Source organism: Rattus norvegicus, chromosome 5 (genome assembly GCF_021556685.1).
Source record: "Rattus norvegicus strain SHRSP/BbbUtx chromosome 5, alternate assembly SHRSP_T2T, whole genome shotgun sequence".
Classification (NCBI taxonomy): domain Eukaryota; kingdom Metazoa; phylum Chordata; class Mammalia; order Rodentia; family Muridae; genus Rattus; species Rattus norvegicus.
This window is the reverse complement of record NC_141538.1, coordinates 80,240,727-80,261,664: the sequence shown is the minus strand read 5'-3', so window position 1 is coordinate 80,261,664 and position 20,938 is coordinate 80,240,727. Positions and strand designations below refer to the sequence as shown.

At 44.6% G+C, this 20,938-nt stretch overlaps 2 pseudogenes across 1 annotated transcript; both read left to right on the top strand.

The window, feature by feature from the left end:
- The window catches only part of LOC148005821 (uncharacterized), a 156,030-nt pseudogene extending 137,865 nt beyond the window's left edge, over nucleotides 1-18,165 (top strand).
- On the top strand, nucleotides 602-4,860 carry Mup4-ps7 (major urinary protein 4, pseudogene 7; annotated as a pseudogene). Its single transcript, XR_015620905.1, has 7 exons — nucleotides 602-742; nucleotides 1,051-1,185; nucleotides 1,410-1,483; nucleotides 2,195-2,305; nucleotides 2,652-2,753; nucleotides 2,883-2,969; nucleotides 4,676-4,860. The product of XR_015620905.1 is annotated as a major urinary protein 4, pseudogene 7 (transcript).
- Nucleotides 18,166-20,938: the final 2,773 nt, after the last annotated feature.

Below are 20,938 nucleotides of genomic sequence, written 5' to 3'. Positions count from 1 at the left end.
TAGAGTCAGTTGTGAGATGCCAAGTGATTGCTGGGAATTGAACCTGGGTCCTCAGCAAGAACAGGTTTCAAAGAATCGGATTCCTTCTTTTGCCCTCCTTCTGACTTCCTTGGGCCCAGGTGTGTGCATGGTACACATGCAAAACCAATGCTCATACGCATGAAATGTGAATGAACCTTTTCAAAGAAAACCCAAGTAATTCATTTTCTTCGACACTCCACTCAAGTCTTGAAGCAAAGATTCTCTCCATGCTTGACCTTCCAGTTCAGTACCCACCTACTCCATAACTGGCTTTCTGATTCCAAGTCAGATCCAAAGTTGCATCTGGTTCCGGATGGCAGTCCTCTAGAACATCCACTGTTTTTCTTGGGAATATGTTTTGCGAAATGTATGAGTGATAGAATCAATCCATAGGATATGACATTGCCAAGTTTGAAAAGGGCATGAACAATCCTTGGCTTCACAACAATACATGAGAAAACATTCCACAAAGCCTGAGGGAAGGAGGGCCATATGAGAAGGAAAAGAAAAAACACTCGAAACCAGAGAGAGTATAAAGATGAGCAAAGTGCTGGAGGTGGAGTGTGGGCACCATCAGCAGAGAGATTGTCCTGGCAGAGAGGCAATTCTATTCTCTACCAACATGAAGCTGTTGCTCCTGCTGCTGTGTCTGGGCCTGACCCTGGTCTGTGGCCATGCAGAAGAAGCTAATTCCAAGAGAGGGAACCTCGATGTGGACAAGGTAGGCTCAGTGAATAGTAACTTCTGACTCAGAGAGTGCTTTGGAGAACTCTTGAAGCCAAGCGGGTCCTCTGAGGGGATGGGTACAGTGGCCTCTTCTATTAGACAAACGAATGACTTCAGACCTTGAAGTAAGACCAGTTATATTCTATTTAGATCTAACAACGTTTGGGGACTTCTGCTCTCACTGAGAGGCAGGGGCAGAATGTTAGGTATTGTGACAACTCTATCAAGCCAAATTCAAGAAGAAACATGTCCATGCGGTATCCCTACCCTCTTCTCCCTTAAGCATTTTCTTATCCATTACAGCTCAATGGGGATTGGTTTTCTATTGTCGTGGCCTCTGACAAAAGAGAAAAGATAGAACAGAATGGCAGCATGAGATATTTTTGTGCAGCACATCGATGTCTTGGAGAATTCCTTAGGCTTCAAGTTCTGTATTAAGTAAGTGAGGTGTCTGCCCTTAGCTGAGGAAGAAGAAATAAGCGCAAATTCGTGATTACTAAAGTATCGGACAGAAATGAAATAACCTTTAAAAAAAGCCATTTTGCTAATTTTGCAAAAATATTCAAAAGTAAAATGGAATCAGAAACTGGAGATACCTATAGAGGGTGAAGAAGCCAACCAGATCAAAATTCCCCTAAGCACCAGCTTGCTCTGTTTTACAGGGAAAATGGAGAGTGCAGGAAACTATATTCGGTTGCATAAAAAATGCCAAAGGATGGCGAATATTTTGTTGAGTGCAAGTATATAGAATATCTGTCTACATATCCACAAGGAATTTAGTAAACCCTACCACCTTTATCGTGTGTGTGTGTTTGAATGTGTGTGTGTGTGTGTGTGTCTGTGTGTCTGTGTGTCTGTGTGTCTGTGTGTCTGTGTGTGTGCGTGTGTTTTACTGGGGATTGAAGTGAGGAACTCGCACCTTCCAGTCAAATTTTCTACTAGGGAACTCACCACAACCCCTTGTAGAATCTCAAGCACTTCCTGAAATGGTTGATTTAGCCAGGGACACGGGGTCCATCTAATAGCTAGCACCCTGTGGCAGGCAAGGGGGATAAGTATGGTGAGGTGGAATCTGATACTGCCCGGTAGCTAGCACCGATGCACATTGCTCAGGATGTAGCCATGTGAGACGGCAGAATTATGAAAGACAGATGTGTCGCTTGAAGGTGCTGAGGGAGGCCAGTGAACCTCAGAGAGGATGAGAGAGAGAGTGAGTCGCTGCTGTGGCTAAGTGTTCTCTAGTGGGCGTCCTCCCAGGGCCCCTTCCTTAGAAGTTACTTCATTAACTCCAGAAAGCTACAGATGGGTAGCAGCTGACATCCCCGTCCCCATCTCTTCCAGGATATGTATTTTAATGATTTTTATGTTTGGGGTAGAACAGGTAAAGGGTTTACATAATTTCTTGCAGACCAGAGAATTTCTGAGCTGTGTCCCATTTCCTCCACAGATGACAGAGGGAATACATTTAATATACTTAAGACAGACTATGACAATTACGTCATGTTTCATCTCGTTAATGTCAACAACAGGGACACCTTCCAGCTGATGGAGCTCTACGGTAAAGTATTTCCACATGGACACTGATCTTGGGGTGGGAAAAGAGGAAGGAAACTCTAGCTTTAGTATGGTCTTCCCGGCTTGGTCCGCCTCTTACTCACTTCCTGAAGATCAACAATGTTCACCTGTACCCTGCCTCAAGCACAGAGATGGGCACACTCTGAAATCTCTCCTTGTGCCAGAAGGCCATTCCGTGGATGCCACATTCAGGATAGATTGGACCCACACCTGTCAACCATGTCACCAGCCATTTTCTCATCCTTATGGGGGAGCCCCTGTCCGCTCACTTAGTTCTGTGGTCAATGCCTAGGACACAGCTGCTATACTCACTGCTGCTCTTTTCACAGGTAGAACAAAGGATCTGAGTTCAGACATCAAGGAAAAGTTTGCAAAACTATGCGAGGCGCATGTAATCACTAGGGACAATATCATTGACCTAACCAAGACTGGTAAGTCAGGATTCACTTATTTTTCTCGTTCTGAATATTATATCATAGAAGAAATGAACCTGGGGGATTGGCAATCAGGCATTTGTTGAAAGCTGGAGAGGCACCTCATTTCCTCATCGGAGAATAAAGTGGACCTAGTACCTGAACACGTTCTTGTTCTCACTCTGCAGATCACTGTCTCCAGGCCTGAGGTTGAAGAAAGGCCTGAGCCTCCAGGTGGGCAATCTCCAGTGAGAGCAAGGGTTGGGTGGGCATGGACCGGGCCCTTCCAAAAGCATTAGTATTGTGCCTCCAAATTATTATAAGAATAATTTGATAAGGAGTCTTTGAGGAGAACTTGAAAAATGGCTTTGAATTATGTGGATTTGTGATTATCTGGTCCTATTTTGAGCTCTAAAGTAAAGTGACACAAGCACTTAGGCAAGAAAACAAGGGAGTGAGTTTTCCATAGTTGCTGGATGGTTGTGTAAAAAGGGCTCAGCGATGTGTTAAGTGTCATTAAGAGTTAAAGTTTGAAACAGAGAGTAGCAGGATGTGAGTATGACTGGTCTTCAGGGTCTGTGGTCCCACTGCATCCCACTCTGGACAATAAGATCTTCATCTGGACTCTGTACACCCTTGGCTTCTTACCTGGAATTGGAGTTGCATGATCTCCATTTCTCCTACAGTCTGGAGAGCAGACTCCTTTGACCCCTCTTTCCCATTTCCCAAGACTTCACTCAGACAATGTATGAAAATCTTTATAAGTGGCCAAGGCTCATCCAATTAGACAAGATGGATGAAGCAAAGAAGTGCAGACCGACAGGAGCCGGATGTAGATCGCTCCTGAGAGACACAGCCAGAATACAGCAAACACAGAGGCGTATGCCAGCAGCAAACCACTGAACTGAGAATAGGACCCCAAGAGAAAGAACTGGAAGAGCTTGAAGGGGCTAGAGGCCTCATATGTACAACAATGCCAAGCAATCAGAGCTTCCAGGGACTAAGCCACTACCTAAAGACTATACATGGACTGACCCTGGGCTCTGACCTCATAGGTAGCAATGAATATCCTAGTAAGAGCACCAGTGGAAGGGGAAGCCCTGGGTCCTGCTAAGACTGAACCCCCAATGAACAGGATTGTTGGGGGGAGGGCAGCAATGGGGGGAAGATGGAGAGGGGAACACCCATAAAGAAGGGGAGGAGGAGGGGTTAGGGGGATGTTTTCCCGGAAACCGGGAAAGGGAATAACACACGAAATGTAAATAAGAAATACTCAAGTTAATAAAAAAATAAAATTAAATTTAAAAAAATAATAAAAAACAAAAAACACCATGTAGCCCATAAAGAAGGGTAGGGGGAGGATTAGGGGGATGTTTTCCCGGAAACCGGGAAAGGGAATAACACTCAAATGTAAATAAGAAATACTCAAGTTAATAAAAAAAATAAAATTAAATTTAAAAAAAATAATAAAAGACAAAAAACACCATGTAGCCCATAAAGAAGGGGAGGGGGAGGGATTATGGGGATGTTGGCCAGTAAACCGGGAAAGGGAATAACACTCGAAATATAAATAAGAAATACTCAAGCTAAAAAAAAATAAAATAAAAAAATAAAAATTTAAAAATATAAAAAAAAAGTGGCCAAGGCTTTCACCATTATTCCTCAAGGCAATGTCCATTCTTCGGAGCTTCTTATGCCAAAGATTGTGGAAACAAGCCTCAGACCTTTCGTTACTTCATTTTTCATAGGCCATGCATAAGGAAAGAGTCATTTATTCTATGCCTTTAATCCCTGTTTTCTGGCAAATAATGTTGATTAGATTGCAGGGCAAGATCTATTTCTTCATCCTTTGTTCTATACAATAGAGTGCCTGTCTGTCCAGAAGTCAATCCAAGAAGTGCTTAATGGGTTCCTGTATTCTTTCTTCCTGGATTACTCAGTGCTGAGTGGAGACTTCAGGATTCCAGCATCACCATTTCCTGTCCATGGAGTATCCTGAGACAAATTCTGCGATCTGACTTCCATCCTGTCTCACAGAAAAGTGCAATCCTCGTCACTCCAGCATCTTCCCTAGATACCCAGGATAACACATCGAAAATTAAAAGCTTTCTTAAATTTCTCTTTGCCCCACCCGTGATCATTCCACACAAATTTCTTGCTCTTGCAGTTCAATAAATGATTACCCTTGCACTTAAATGTATGTCTATGTGTCCAGAGGGCTAACCCATGAGAGAATGAGGTGACCACCTGAGTCCTGTGCCCAAGATCCTTCCTCATGTCCCAGAATCTTAGCTGAGTCTCAGGATTTCACCACCTCTAGAGCAGTCCCAAGACGTGATGAATGCTGTCTAGGGCGCCTGCCTTAGAGGCTTTATAAGGACCATAGACACATGAGACTTGCTGACGATTCTTCCATCCATAGACTATCTTTTCCAACAGATTGAGGAGAGACACATTGTCCCGCGCTACGTCTCGCCAGCAGGAACGACGCGGCACACACAGGATCCTACTGCAGAAAAGCTTTAATGCGTCTTGAGAGGGAGAGTATAAGCTTACAATGCGGAGACACCGAGTGAGGAATAACCGTCCCTTATATAGGAAACTATCCTCGCCTAGGACGTGTCACTCTCTGACTGGTCGCTGCCAATTATGCCAGATGACGTACCAAAACGTACGTGTCCCTTTGAGTAGGGAAGTTACCAGGCGCCTGCGTATTGCCCTTTTTACTAGGTGCGTTCTGCCGGATGCCGGTGCCATCTTGTAATGGAGTTTGTGAGGATAGCTCCTCACATATGTGAGGACAGCTCCTCTGACAGCTCCTCACATCTGTGAGGACAGCTCCTCGGACAGCTCCTCACATCTCCCCCTTTTCTGTTTTTTTTTTTAAGCAAACAGGACACCCAGATATAGGAGGGCGAAGACAGAGGTCAAATCCTCGTACAAAGTTGGCGAACCTGTACAAGAGAGATACCCTTAGGCTGTTGTTGGGACCCAGGGCACTCCCGACCCATCGCACTGCCATTTTTCGAGGGAGGGAAAACTGGGGCAGAAACCCTCATGTAATATGACATGCCTTCCATGGAGCGTATTTGGTAGAACTTCCCTGTGCGATGCTAAGCTCGTCACCCCTCATGGGCTGCTCAAGCCGGACACTCTAATCCTGTGCAATGAACCAAGGTTCTAGGAGTGCAAGAGCTGTCTAGCCGGCGACCTGTTGCTTGAGCATAGTCAACCAGATATCGGCTGACGCTCCTTGTTCAAGGGCTACAAGCGCCTGGGTGATCACTACTTTGTCCTTTCTTGTTTGAGATCTCCTCCTGCCTCTGCCTCCTTCAGCAAATCCTACCGGCGTGCGCCACCACAACCGGCTGAGATCTCAATTTGCAAAGCAACCAGAGGAGTAACACTAATCCACAGCAGAGGATCACTCCAAAAAGTCCCACTCCCACCCATTCCTTGAAATAAGAGACTGCTGAGGTGATCCAGGACGACAATCCCTCCGTCAAAGACAGGTCCAGTCGGGTAGAATTTACTTGAATGATGGTCGCTCTCAGCTCTCGAAGTGTCTGTTCAAACTCCGAGGTCCAATTCTGTAACAGATGCTGTGAAAGACTCTTAGATTAGCAGCTCGGGTAAATTTGTCATATTATATGGAGGTGACACAAAGGCCTGGGAGTTTTTGCTCACAGCCAAGCTGGGCCAGTTGCCATAGAATGTCTAATTGCTCTCGGACCAGATCTATATGTTGGTTGACAAGCATAAGGCCTCCCTATATCTGAGTATTGGCCGAGGCCTGTCTGTCCCGAGCCACAGAGATGGTGGCCAATAAATCATTGATAGTTTGGGTTGTCTGTACTGAATTTGACAAGGCCAATGCCGAGGCAGTAACCGAGGCAGCGACTGCTGCCGTAGCAATAATGCCAGCAATAATTGCAGAAGTACCAAAATCTCTTTTTCCTCTAAATAAGGTCATGGTCCCCGGGGCATCAACAGGGATCGGGATAAAGCGAGGCATGCGGGTAACTACTGCGATATTTTATATTTGTAGCTGTCCAGACAGAGGCAGCAGGTTTGATGTTCCCCGTCCAGGAAAATGACAACCGTCCCTTTTCGCCCTTTCCTCCAAGTAGCATCGCTATGGGCGTAAGATCAGTGCAGCTACCATTAACGCAATGTAAGGCCACCACCATAGAGAACTGTGGCGTTAGCCACAATGTCCTCCTCACCAGTTCCCCATGTGGCCTCCCTTAACCAAGCAGAAGATTGATTATATAACATAATGCAAGGGAGATCAAAAGATGTTTTGTTGAATATGCCAAAACAAAGGCTGCCCTTAAGGGGAATTGTCCTATTTTCTTTTAGTCGTTCAACCTGTGGATCCTTAGGTAAATAGGCCAACCCTAAATCCCTGTTAGTGGTACATCACCGGCATCGGGAGTGGAAAGGTTGACATTATTCCCCATCGTAGCTTGCCCTGCACCGTTGCTGGCATCCATGGAAGAAGAGTGAGGAGGTGCAGGAGTCCCAGTCCCTTCTTGATCACTTGCTGTGATGCTCCGAGTAAGTCGTCCTGGGATCCATATGGGATTTTCATTGTCCTGTGGAAAAACACAGACAGCTCCCCTGGATCTTATTAAAACAGGATCCTGGCCTTTCCATTCATTTGTTAATACATCCTTCCATTTGACTAATTCTTTTGTCCTCTTGGGCTCTGAGCAATGTCGCTCAGCCGCTGTTTGTCCAGCTTCATCAAGATTTAAAAAATTTAAGGTAAAAAGGGCCAGAGCAGTGGCCACTCGGGGTGTTGGGGGGAGTTCTATCATAATTCCCCTTCTTTGTTTTATTAAATATGATTTGAGCGTCCGATGAGCACGCTCTATGATTCCCTGTCCTTGAGGGTTGTAGGGAAGGCCCGTCAGGTGGGTAACCTGCATCTGAGCACAAAACTGATGGAATTTTTGAGATGTGTAGGCGGGGCCATTTTTACACATTTTGGCTTTCCGCAAGCACTCCATGCTTCAAGGCAGTGCTGAATGACATGTGTTGTTTTTTCTCCTGTAAGTGCGGTGGCATGTAGAATGCCAGAATATGTGTCTATAGATACATGCACATACTGTAATTTTCCAAAAGTAGAATTATGAGTAACATCCATTTGCCAGATTTGCAATGGCTGTATTCCTCTCGGGTTGACCCCGATGTGAGGAACTGGGAGGAACTGGCAGCACTGTTGGCATTGGGTGACTTTATCACGTGCCTCTTTTCTAGTTATAGAGAAGCGGCAGCGTAAAGTTTCTGAGATGACATGGAAATTGCCATGAAAGGCTTTAGCGGCCTCTAAAGGAGAGGCCAGGGCCACAGCTATCATTTTTGTGGCTTTGTCAGCCAAATCATTCTCTGAACTCATTGGGCCAGGGAGTCCAGAATGGGCCCGTATATGAGTAATGTATACAGGGAATCTTCTATTTAATAGGATAATTTGGATTTTTCGGAAAATATCTGCCACCTTACTAGTGGTTTTAATTATACCGGCGGTTTCAAGAATACTAACAGCACTAGCTCGGCCTCCTCCTCTGAGTCTAAGGTTTTATTTTCAGAGCTTTCAGAACTGTCGAGGTTCAGCGCTTCTAGCTCTTTCACAGGGTATAGGCTGGCTCCCCCTCCTGGTTTATGTGTAGAGGAGGAAGTGCTGGAAAATTTCAACGCTCCCTTGTCTGCGGACTTACCAGGAGGGCCCTTTTTCTTTCTTAGGACGTCTTTTTTCTTGCGCGCGCCCAACCTCTCACTACGTTCGGTTTCTGACAGACTTTCCCGGACTACCTCGAGAGTGGCCTGTCCTTCTACTACTGCTGCCTTACACGTTTCATCCTTTAAACAATTCTTAACCAGCTTCCATATAGCTTTTGTCCCTAGGCGCAGATCCTCTTCCACCAATTTTCTGTCAAGGTCTTTTTCCAAGAGGCAATCGTAAACGAGCCTGAACAGGCAAACCAAGGCGCCACCCTCTCCACCTCCTTCACAAAGTTTTTAAGTGTTCCTCCTCCAATTTTGATGTTCCTCTGCTTTAACACTGTTTCAAAGGCCATGACCACAGACTGTGAGGATCCTATGATGGGCCAGGAAAGCCGGCGGCTTATCTACATCCGTCTGACAAGGCGTGAGGTGAAAGGGTAGAGCCGGACACGCTGCTCTCTTATGTACGGGAGTCTTACACGCGCCTCCGCGGACGGTGCCACTTATCTATGTCGGCCTTATCGCGTCCTTGCTCCTCAACAGTCAAAATCGAAGGTAAAAGGGAGCTACGCAAAGCTCACTTATATACGAGAGACTGAGACGCGCCTTCAGCTGCTGTGATCATCCTTTTAACAGTGAAAACAGAACATAAAGAGTAGGGTGGCTCCCAGGACAAATACTATAGCCTCAACAAATCCTTCCCAAAGCGGTGACAACCCCAGACCAAAGTCCAAGAGAGGGCTGCCTCTCCGAACGTATCTACCTGCAGTTCTGAATCCTCCTTGTCGCCCAGGGATCTCCGAAGGTGCTGACGATGGCGAGGTCTTTCCCGGGTTTTTGGCACCAGATGTCCCGAGCTACGTCTCACCAGCAGGAACGATGCGGCACACACAGGATCCTACTGCAGAAAAGCTTTAATGCGTCTTGAGAGGGAGAGCATAAGCTTACAATGCGGAGACGCCGAGTGAGGAATAACTGTCCCTTATATAGGAAACTATCCTCGCCTAGGACGTGTCACTCTCTGACTGGTCGCTGCCAATTATGCCAGATGACGTACCAAAACGTACGTGTCCCTTTGAGTAGGGAAGTTACCAGGCGCCTGCGTATTGCCCTTTTTACTAGGTGCGTTCTGCCGGATGCCGGTGCCATCTTGTAATGGAGTTTGTGAGGACAGCTCCTCACATATGTGAGGACAGCTCCTCGGACAGCTCCTCACAACACATCTTTCTAAGGCTATGGCTGCTCAACATGGTTCAGGACATGCCAGGGGTCGGGGGAGGTCTGGTCATTAGAGGCCCAATGGATAAAGACAAAAGTTTGCCCAGCACCCCATAGCATCCTCTGGCTCCTAGATCGAGAGATTAAATTTGGTTCAAGTTCAGAATCCTGAATCAAGTTCTTGCTGTGGTTTGCTACAATATGGCAAAACGCTGTTGAGAGAGCCAACCAATTATGCTGAAATCTCTCTCTGTCTCTCTGTCTCCCCCACCCCTGCCATTGTCCATATCATTCTCTGACCAAAGCCTCCTCAGTGGCTTTAGCTGCATCCGTGCACCACCGTGCCTGGCTTTTTACCTTTAGTCTTGGCAAAACTTTAAGAGACAAAAAAAACAAATTGTTCACAAGCTAAGCTATCCTTGAGAATACTTACAAAATTAGGTAACAGTTCTAGTCCAGGACTCTGTGGAAGATAGAAAATGGCCTGATAATGGTGCCATAAGCCAGGGACCGCAACGCAGAGAAAGGTCCAGACAAACTCGCTAGTCCCAGGTCACCATGGCAGCTGGAGTTCACCTAAAGCCTTCCCCCTTCGATACCAAACACTTTGTGGAAATGAGATGTGAAATAGTAGAAACATTCAAAGCCAAGGAAGAAATTCTAAACACCAGAGACAGAGCCAATCCCTTTGTAAAGAAGAGAGGGAAGAGGTGAGGGTTGATACGGTCGAACTGTCCAATTCTCTGTGGACTGAATAAGAATGATAGGAGTCAGTAACGTTCATGGATGTGTCTATGGCTTTTCCTCAGAAGGAATGGGAGCAGCTGGAACCTGGGCAGAGAAACATGAACAAGGATACAAAGCTAGAGAACTGCAGTAATCCAGACTTGATGGGTAAGGACAGTTCCCCACAACCCAGAATATGTTCCCTGCTGTCCCTTCTTCCTCAAGTCCTTCATGTTTCCCTTTGATGTTTTCTTGTTTTCTTTTGTTTTATTTTGGTGGTGGTGGTGGTGGTGGTGGTGGTGGTGGTGGTGGTGGTGGTGGTGGTGGTGGTGGTGCTTGGTTGGTTGGTTGGTCAGGGACTTTTGATCCCTTTTTAGTACTGTTAGGATTTTGAAACTCAACCCTTGACTGGACAGAAAATACTAAGACACCATGGTTTCACATGGCGAGGTTTAATGAGAGAAGAGTAGACGAGAGGAAAGGTGGCCCAGTCATGGGTTCATGGGGGAGGGGGTGGGAAAAGAACAGAGAACAACATAGAGCAAGAGTGGAAAGAGAGGGTAAGAGGGGGGGAAGCAGATCCTTTTATAGTGTCAGGTACTATATGGCTGTTGCCAGGCAACTGTGGGCTAGAGCATACCTGGCTGCTACCAAGTAGCTGTGGGGGTGGAGCTTAGACAGAATAGCAACAAGTGCTAGGAATGATGCTTGTGCCATTGCCTCCAAAAGGGAAGGTGTGCTTATTTGAGGTTCATGGGCATCCTTATTTTGAAACATCAGAAGCCATATATGTTCATTAGCCTTGAAAGACCCTGGAGTAAAAAAGTTGGGGCTTGATTTCTGAAATGGTTGGTCCAACCCTCAGTGTCTACCATTTCTTATGAGTAGGAAATCAAGATCCCAAACAAGGCCTAGTTTCTAAGTTGGATGGAGAAGAAGAGCGGTGGTCTTCAGGGAGGGTGAATAAGGACAGCCCAAGTTGTCTGCACAGACTCAAGAAAACAGGAACCAGTGCAAGTAAGTCTTTAGTTTCTTGGTGGTAAGCTTAGAATTCTTCAAAGAGTAATTTGAAAACTTTCATTAGGGCTGGGGATACAGCTCAGAATAGAGAGTGATTTCTCACAAGGACCTAGATTTAATCCCCAATATGGAAAAAATATTTTTTTCTTAAAAGTCCCGGTTTTTGTCTCTTAACCAGGAACTAGTAGAAAAAAACACCAGAATCTCTCAGGAGAAAAGGAATTCACAGCACAGATGTTTTCTTACCTTGGAGATTCTAATTATCACCTTCTCCTGTAAACCTGTCCACATCAGCAGCTCACAACAAGCTTTTATTTCATGGAGAAGAAAAGAATGGGTGAATGGGACCACTTAATTACTCCTTAAATCACTGCTTGGATGTGGTAGTTACCCGCTATAGCACACTTTCAAATGGTCAGAGTGAGCCGCCTGGCTCAGGGGTAGGCATGCATAATCTCTTTATAGAGGAGGTGCAGCAATTCCAAATGCCATGCTACAGGGTAGCCTGAGAGTCATGGTCTTCCATAAGGAGCAAGAGTATAGTCAGTCACCATTCTGACAGTGGTAGGGAGAAAGCTGAAATCCAGGGCTCAGTAGCCTGAAGTCACCTCCCTCACCTAGCCCCTTCCCTACTGTATAGTTATTGCTTAGCCTCCAGAAGACTCTTCAATGTTCAATCTCGTTCCTCTTCACCATATTTAAAAAAGAATCCTCAATTTTCCCTGTCCTCTCCCTGCACATAAGTTCCCTAATTTTCATATTTTCTTGTAATAATTTTAGACATTCTTACATCAGTCTCTTTTCTGCATCTCTGGAGATGGTGGACACTCCTAATATTTTGTTTCCTTCCATTAACCACAAAACTACTCATACCCCTTCTCTGTAAGTGTCCATACGTCCTTAATCCCTGGGATGATTTGAATGAGATATCCCCCCATAGTCTCAGGCATTTGAGACATCACCCAGTTGGTGGGTGTTGTCATTAAGGCTGGCCCAACTGTGTGTGTGCCACACACACAGAGTTATGGCCTGTTTCCTACTTACAGCTCAAGATGTGACTTTCAGCTTCCTGCTCTGTGACGGTCCCTTGCTGCCATGCCTCCCTGTCATGACTGTAGAGAGTGAGATGTATCTCTCTGAAACCATCTGCCCCCTGTTGACACGGTCATGGCGTTTTATCACAGCAATATGAATGTAACTAATACAATCACTCTCTAGTCAACTTTCTTGCCCTCTAGTGCCCTTGTTAATGGCTGTCAACCTTAAGTTCTTGCTGTGTTTTTAAATGGATGAGTGACCAGCTCTCTTACTTTGCTGATGGTCTCTTAAAGTCATGCATCCTGGTGTTCTGGTCTCTATTCCATCCTTCCAAAAGATCTCCCAGTATGCAAATACAAGCTAATTTTTCTAGACTGGCAGCTTCTAGGTGGACATCTATGACGTCTTTGTCTTACCTTCTTATTGGAGTGGCTTGTAGGAAATTCAGCTATGGAAAGTCTCATTCTTATTAGTCAGAGGCTCCCTTCACCCTCCCTGCTTTTGACCTGTGTTCTATGATCCTCTTGTCAAGTCCCATTTGTTGGCTTTTCTTAGTTGTCACTGACAGTACACGAATCCGGCTTGCCTTATCTCTAAGTCTAGTACTTAGGAGGGTTAACGAGTCCACGTTCCCTGATTCTCGCAGTACAGATGTGTCACTCATAAGCATTACCTGCACTTGCAGGTCCCAGTGAGCCCATGCTTCAGTTTCTGAAGATACATTTGGTTTCTCTTAAAATTCAGGTTCCACTTGCTGTCTCAAATTAAGAAAATTATTTTCCTGAGAAGGGGGATACACACACTTCTGATCTTGGCATTTAGGAGGCATAGGCAGACAGATCTACGTGAGTTTGAGGCCAGCCTGGTCTACAGAGTGAGTTCCAGGACAGCCAGGGCTGTACAAAGAAACCCTGCCTTGAAAAACAAGAAAAAAACAAGAAAGGAAGAGAAAATGATTTCATCCTTAATCAATTATTAGTGCCCTGGTATGATCTTGTCACGTAGTAGGACTGTGATTCATAAAACCTTCATAGTGAAGTTGTCTTTTCATACTTTCTGTCTTTTAGGGGAGTGGATACCCATTGTGACAGCTCCATCCATCCCTGTAGGAAGTTGGTTATGGGGCTAGAGAGATGGCTCAGTTTGTAAAGTACTGGCCTCATGAGCATGACTCTGAGTTCAGCTCTTCAACCTCCATGTAAGAAGCTGTGCCTGGAGGTGCACACCTGTAATCTGGCACCAAGGCGGTGGAGACTGGAGCTGGGACGTGTTGGCCAGCGTGTCTAGCCAACCAGTGAGTTGTTTGGTGAGAAACCTTGTTTCAAACCTAAGATGAAGAAAACAGTCCAGGAATGGCTTGATGACAAACTGGCATGCACATCATGGGCATGTGGATATGTGCACACATCCAGATGAACATGTGTACACACGGGCAAAGATTGTTTTAATATTACATGTCAAGAGAACAGGTGTAAGTGTTGATCACTTCCTTTTTTTTTTTTTTTTTTTTTTTTTTTTTTTTTTTTTTTTGGAGCTGAACACCGAACCCAGGGCCTTGTGTTTGCTAGGCAAGCGCTCTACCACTGAGCTAAATCCCCAACCCAATCACTTCCTTTGAAGAAGGAAATTTGTCCCCGTCTTCCCCCATCATCACTGGGTATCAGAAGACTAGTGCTGCCATCCTGCCCGGAGAGTCCTGCTCATCTCTCTATCCCAGGGTGCGAGTCCTGAACTCCCCCGCCCTCTGAATGTGTGACACCCCCTCTCTCTCTGAGTGTGTGTGTGTGTGTGTCTTTCTGTTTATCTGTCTCACTGTGTATGTGTTTTCCTCTTTCTGTTCTTTCTGTATGTTTTTGTCTCCTCATCTCTGCAATGCTCTCTCTCTTTCTCTCTCTCTCTCTCTCTCTCTCTCTCTCTCTCTCTCTCTCTCTCTCTCTGAGTGTGTGTGTGTCTTTTGTTTCTCTGTCTAACTGTGTATGTGTTTTCCTGTTTCTGTTCTTTCTGTATCTGTTTTTGTCTCCTCCTCTCTGCAATGCTCTCTCTCTCACTCTCTCTCTCTCTCTCTCTCTCTCTCTCTCTCTCTCTCTCTCTCTCTGTGTATGTGTGTGTGTGTTTCTGTTTGTCTCAGTGTGTATGTGTTTTCCTCTTTCCGTTCTTTCTGTATCTGTTTTTGTCTCCTCATCTCTGCAATGCGCTCTCTCTCCCTCTCTCTCTCTCTCTCTCTCTCTCTCTCTCTCTCTCTCTCTCTCTCTCTGAGTGTGTGTGTGTGTATCTTTCTGTTTCTCTGTCTCACTGGGCATGTGTTTTCCTCTTTCCGTTCTTTCTGTATCTGTTTTTGTCTCCTCATCTCTGCTATGCTCTCTCTCTCTCTCTCTCTCTCTCTCTCTCTCTCTCTCTCTCTCTCTCTCTCTGAGTGTGTGTGTGTATCTTTCTGTTTCTCTGTCTCACTGTGTATGTGTTTTCCTATTTCTGTCCTTCTGTATCTGTTTTTGTCTTCTCATCTCTGCAATGCTCTCTCTCTTTCCCCCCCCCTCTCTCTCTCTCTCTCTCTCTCTCTCTCTCTCTCTCTGAGTATGTGTGTGTGTTTCTGTTTCTCCATCTCACTGTGTATGTGATTTCCTCTTTCTGTTGGTTCTGTATCTGTTTTTGTCTCCTCATCTCTGCAATGCTCTCTCTCTCTCTCTCTCTCTCTCTCTCTCTCTCTCTCTCTCTGAGTGTATGTGTGTGTGTCTTTCTGTTTCTCTGTCTCACTGTGTATGTGTTTTCCTGTTTCTGTTCTTTCTGTATCTGTTTTTGTCTCCTCCTCTCTGCAATGCTCGCTCTCGCTCTCTCTCTCTCTCTCTCTCTCTCTCTCTCTGTATGTGTGTGTGTGTGTTTTCGTTTCTCTGTCTCACTGTGTATGTGTTTTCCTCTTTCTGTTCTTTCTGTATCTGTTTTTGTCTCCTCATCTCTGCAATGCTTTCTCTCTCTCTTTCTCTCTCTCTCTCTCTCTCTCTCTCTCTCTCTCTCTCTCTCTCTCTCTGAGTATGTGTGTGTGTTTCTGTTTCTCCGTCTCACTGTGTATGTGTTTTCCTCTTTCTGTTCGTTCTGTATCTGTTTTTGTCTCCTCATCTCTGCAATGCTCTCTCTCTCTCTCTCTCTCTCTCTCTCTCTCTCTCTCTCTCTGAGTGTGTGTGTTTGTATCTTTCTGTTTCTCTGTCTCACTGTGTATGTGTTTTCCTCTTTCTGTTCTTTCTGTATCTGTTTTGTCTTCTCATCTCTGCAATGCTTTCTGTCTCTCTCTCTCTCTCTCTCTCTCTCTCTCTCTCTCTCTCTCTCTCTCTCTCTCATGAATTTCTATTATGTAGCCCTGACTGGTCTGGAACTCTGCCTCATGAATGCTGGGATTAAAGATGTGTGCCATTAGGATCTCCTAAATGCCCTCCATAAAAGTGAGAATTCCAGACATCCATTCAGATGCTCTGATTTTCTCCATATAAACTGGAGTGGCTATTCATTTTCCCTATGTTTCTCTCTTTAAATGTTTAAAATTCTTACCTCAGATGATTTCTCCATTCCATTTCTATGCAGAGAGCTGGTAAGGGAGTAGGCTGAGAGTAGAAGAGCGTTTCCAAATGTACATTTTTCAATTGGGCAATGTGTAGGAAAAAGAACATGAGCAAGTGTTCAGGCCATGAATCAACTTGAAATTGGCCATCACCTGTTGGAATGGTGACAGGATCAAAGGCATGCAATCCATAAGTCACTGGGAAAACAGGTGGACACCCACTGTAAACCCAGACAGTAAAGCATCTCCCAAGTGACTTGCTTGGAATTTCATGACTTTGTAACTTAGAGGGAACTTAGAGGAACCATGGAGTCATTGGTTGTTAGTAAGAATGTCCTTGGTACGTTGCTCATGGAAGAAAGGGAGGAGCAGCCGCCCTTCGTAGCACCTCAGTCATCTGCTGGCTCCTCAGTTCTCCTTGGAAGATGTGTTCTGTTTTCATTTATTTTAGGTAGCCTTAGAAAAAATAGAGGGATTTATTGAAGAGACAAAAGTACATCTCTTACAAACCAAGGGTAGAGACTTACTCCACCAGGAACAAGAACTGGCAACTTAGAGGTCACAGGGAAGTGAAACTATGCACACTATGTTCTTGAGAACAAGTAGTCCTACATTTCTGCTTCTTTCTGTGCGTGGGTAAGTAGGATAAGTATGGCTTTTATAACACTTACATCATGGCATCCCAAATTTAATCACAGTGGGGAGACTAGTAGTGCTTTGCTATGTACCCCTGGCTGACCTCAAACTTATGAAAAGGTATTTCAGCCTCCCGTGTACTGGGAATAATAGGCATGTGCCACCATACCAGGCATAACCACAAATCTGTTTTTTAACTTAATGCATTGTTTGTTCAATATTCCTTGTGTGTATTTCATCTTCTACCCTAAGGTTACAAGATCCTGTTTCTAAGCAGCCAACTCTTTAAGTTGTCCTTTCCCTGGTTTACTGTAACTTTCTTTCCATTGGGTCCAAGAGGACAGAGAGAGTCCTTCCTGACACTTATTTTATTATTGGGATGTTAGGTTGGTACATATTCAACCCCAACCAAGGAGGGCATCTCTTTAGGAAACTTATAAAGAAGTTCAATGGGGGTGCAGAAACTCACAAGAATCTCTCATCAATTCTATTTTAGAAGTCCAAAAAGATGGTGGGAAGGTCCTCAGGCATAAACAGGGGCTCCTTGACCATCAAAGATCTCATACCGAGGAGAAACCATATGAATGTAACGAATGCTGGATAGCTTTCAGCCAAAAGTCCCACCTTGTCGTACATCAGAGGACTCACACCGGGGAAAAGCCATACGAGTGTGTCCAGTGTGGCAAACCCACGGTCACAAACATGCCCTCATTGACCACCTGAGAATCCATACCGGAGAAAAGCCCTACAAATGTAACGAATGTGGCAAAACCTTTAGGCACAGCTCAAACCTTATGCAACACATAAGATCTCACATGGGTGAGAAGCCGTACGAGTGTAAGGAATGTGGCAAATCCTTCAGATATAATTCATCTCTCACCAAACATGTGAGAACACACACGGGCGAAATACCCTATGAATGTAATGAATGTGGCAAAGCTTTTAAGTATGGCTCATCCCTGACTAAACACATGGGAATTCATACAGGCGAGAAGCCATTTGAATGTACTGAGTGTGGGAAGACTTTTAGCAAAAAGTCACACCTAGTTATCCATCAGAGAACTCACACGAAGGAGAAACCTTATAAATGTAAGGAGTGCGGCAGCCTTTGGACATAGCTCATCTCTTACCTACCATCTGAGAACTCCCACCGGGGATTGCCTCTTTGAATGTAATCAAGGTGTTAAGGCCTTTAAGTAAATTGAGGGTCTTACTCAACACCAGAGAGTTCATACAGGAGAGAAACCCCATGAGTGTGTCGAATGTGGAAAAGCCTTCAGTCAGAAGTCACACCTCATTGTACATCAGAGAACTCATACAAGGGAGAAGCCCTTTGAATGTTTGAGTGTGGAAAAGCCTTCAATGCAAAATAACAACTAGTTATTCATCAGAGATTCCCACACTGGAGAGAAACCCTATGAGTGTGTTGAATGTGGTAAAGCCTTCAAACAAAATGATTCTCTTACAAGACATATGAAAATTCACTCGGAAGAGCAATCTCAGGAGGAAGATTAATGTGGGAACTCTGACAGCTGACTGGTTTGGTATTGTTTAACCTTCAATGGTCTCAGTTTGATGATGTTAGAGTCTTTTTTTTTTGGAGTATGTATCTTTACATGAGATCATTAGATGGTAATAAAGTTTAAACTTCATCTTAAACCTTTCCACGAAATACTGTGTTTTTGCACTTGTTACAAATTGTCTCCATATTTAGATTAAAATAGGAAACACTTAAAATTGTGAACAAGGAGATAAGGAGATAGCGTAATCAGTAAAAGCTTGTTAAGCGGTATAGGACCCACGTCAAAATCTAAATGTGCTGCTGTGCTCTTGCAATCTCATAATTGGGAAAGTTGAGAAAGGAGATCCCAGAGACTACCTGGACAACCAGACTTGCTTAATTTACAAGCCATAGGTCAGAGGGAAAAACTTTTAAAGACAGGGTACAGTGCTCCTGAGAAACGGTACTCATGTTGACACACACACACAAACACACACACACACACACACACGCACACACGCACACACGCACACGCACACTCATTTGTGAAAATGTTAATTAGAGCAACAAACAGTAAAATAAAAGAATTCATGAAATTTTAGGCATGTGCTTAGCCACCACATTTAGTATTTAATTTGCATTTATGCTTACTGCATACTAGGGCCTGTGTAAAATACAGGTGAGGGTACCCTCTGGTATCGTCTCGCTTTCTTTGTTTATGTCTTCGTTAGCTTCTGAATTAATAGAAAACTTTGGGGAGTTGTTTTGTTTTGTTTTGTTTGAGACAGAATCTTACCATGTACTGCTGGGTAGCCTGGAACTTGTTATGTAGACCAGGCTGACCTGGAACTTGTTTTGTAGACCAGGCTGCCCTTGAACTCACAGAGATGTGCCTGTCTCTGCCTCCCAAGTGCTAGAATTAAAGACTTCAATAGAAAACTTTGAGGGGTTTTGTCTAAATATTGTTAATAAGAGATGAATAAAAATGTGGAGAACAGCTGGGAATGTGTTGTAGTGAATGCTACTTGTTGTATCATTTAAGTACAGAAATCAGATTGTTGAACAGTGTATATAGTATGTTCTCACTGTTGACAAAGACCGTGTATGTGTGTCTGTCCTTTTATGCCTCTGTGTACATATATATGCATTTGTAACGATATATCTGTATATGAATAGACTTGTTTTTTTTAACCTAGAAGAAAATAGGGGCTACCACTGAACACAGGAGTGCAGCAGGAATGTCTGACATTTTTACCATGTACATGAGACTTATTCAAATATATATCACATTAAAATACTTTTATATGTACAAATTAACACAGTTTTAAAAGACAGCCGAGTCTATTCCACAGTGTTATTTGACAAAGTAACCTGAGATTTCTATACTCATTTATGAACACTCGCACACTTGCACACACACACCCTCCATGTGCCCCACTCAGGGAGCAGGAGCACTTTCTTATTTGTTGCTTGACTCTCAGTCTCAATCAAGGTTGCTCCCTCGGTGGAGGTGGGGAAAAGACAGGCCTCTCATCCAGGGTCCCTTTCCTCTAAGCAGCATGAACACAGGGAGGAGGAAATAGCTACCCAAGATGAGTCTCCCTCTTTTCCACCCATATCTGCTCTAAGCAGCTCCAGAGAAGCAGAAAAGTTCCCCTAAACTGAGCCTGAATGGAAAGAGAAAGTTCTCCTTTATGATTTATGTCGCCTTTTAAATCAATGATCTGTTTCTTAGGGTTTCATTGCTGTGAGAAGACATCATGACCAAGGTAACTCTTATACAGGAAAACATTTAATTGGGGCAGCTTACAGTTTTAGAGGTTTAGTTCATTATCATCGCTGTGGGAAGCGAGGCAGCATCCAGGCAGGCATGGAAGAGTTGAGAGTTCCATATCTTGATCCAAAGGCAGCCAGGAAGAGACTGTATAATGTGGGCAGCCAGGGGGGGATCTTGAGGATAGGAGCTCAAAGCCCACCCCCACAGTGATGAACTTCTGCCAACAAGGCCACACCTATTCTGACAAGGCCACACACCCTAATGTCACTTCCCAGGAGCCGAGCATATTTAAACCGATACAATCCACTGTAACTTTAATTTTTTTCAAATCCTATTTTTAATGATGGTTTTTAAACTCTTTCACTTTCCCTGTAACGCACCACCCACCAGAGGCAGTACAAAGGAAAGGATATAAGGGAAGTAGACCTGTTTAGAAAAGTTCTTTGGAGCAACTCCAATCTGTGTTGTCTGGAAATTGGCATTTTAGTTCGTGCGTCAGCAGCAGCAGCAGCTCAATCCACAGGCAAACACTTCACAGATACACCAGTAGTCCAGTGTGGTAGAATCCAGTTAGCAACAATGGTAACAACCTAGTGGAGACAGCCAGGCTTCAGCCTAGGATCCAGTCAGCAGGGGCCAACGGTAACACCAGAAGTTCTTGGCTGTGTGTGTCTCAGGGATGTGAAGATCGACAAAGCCTCGAGACACACAGCTTTGTACAGCCAGCTGTACCAGTAAGCTAGGCCGTGTCTGTCACTCTGTGGAGTCTTATTTACACCCTCCAAGCATCATGTGTCAACCATGTGTCGTGCCTCAGCAGGTGCATCCAATCCGAGCGAGTCTGCCCAGAAACTGCAGCACACCATTATTCTAACAGAAGGTTTCTTGTGCATTTCTCTCTATGGAGTCCTGACAACTGCACCTCAACTATGCCATGTAAGTTGGACCAACACATGCATGTTGTTAGAAAAGAATCCTTCATCGTATGTCCTTTCCTGTGCTTGATTTAG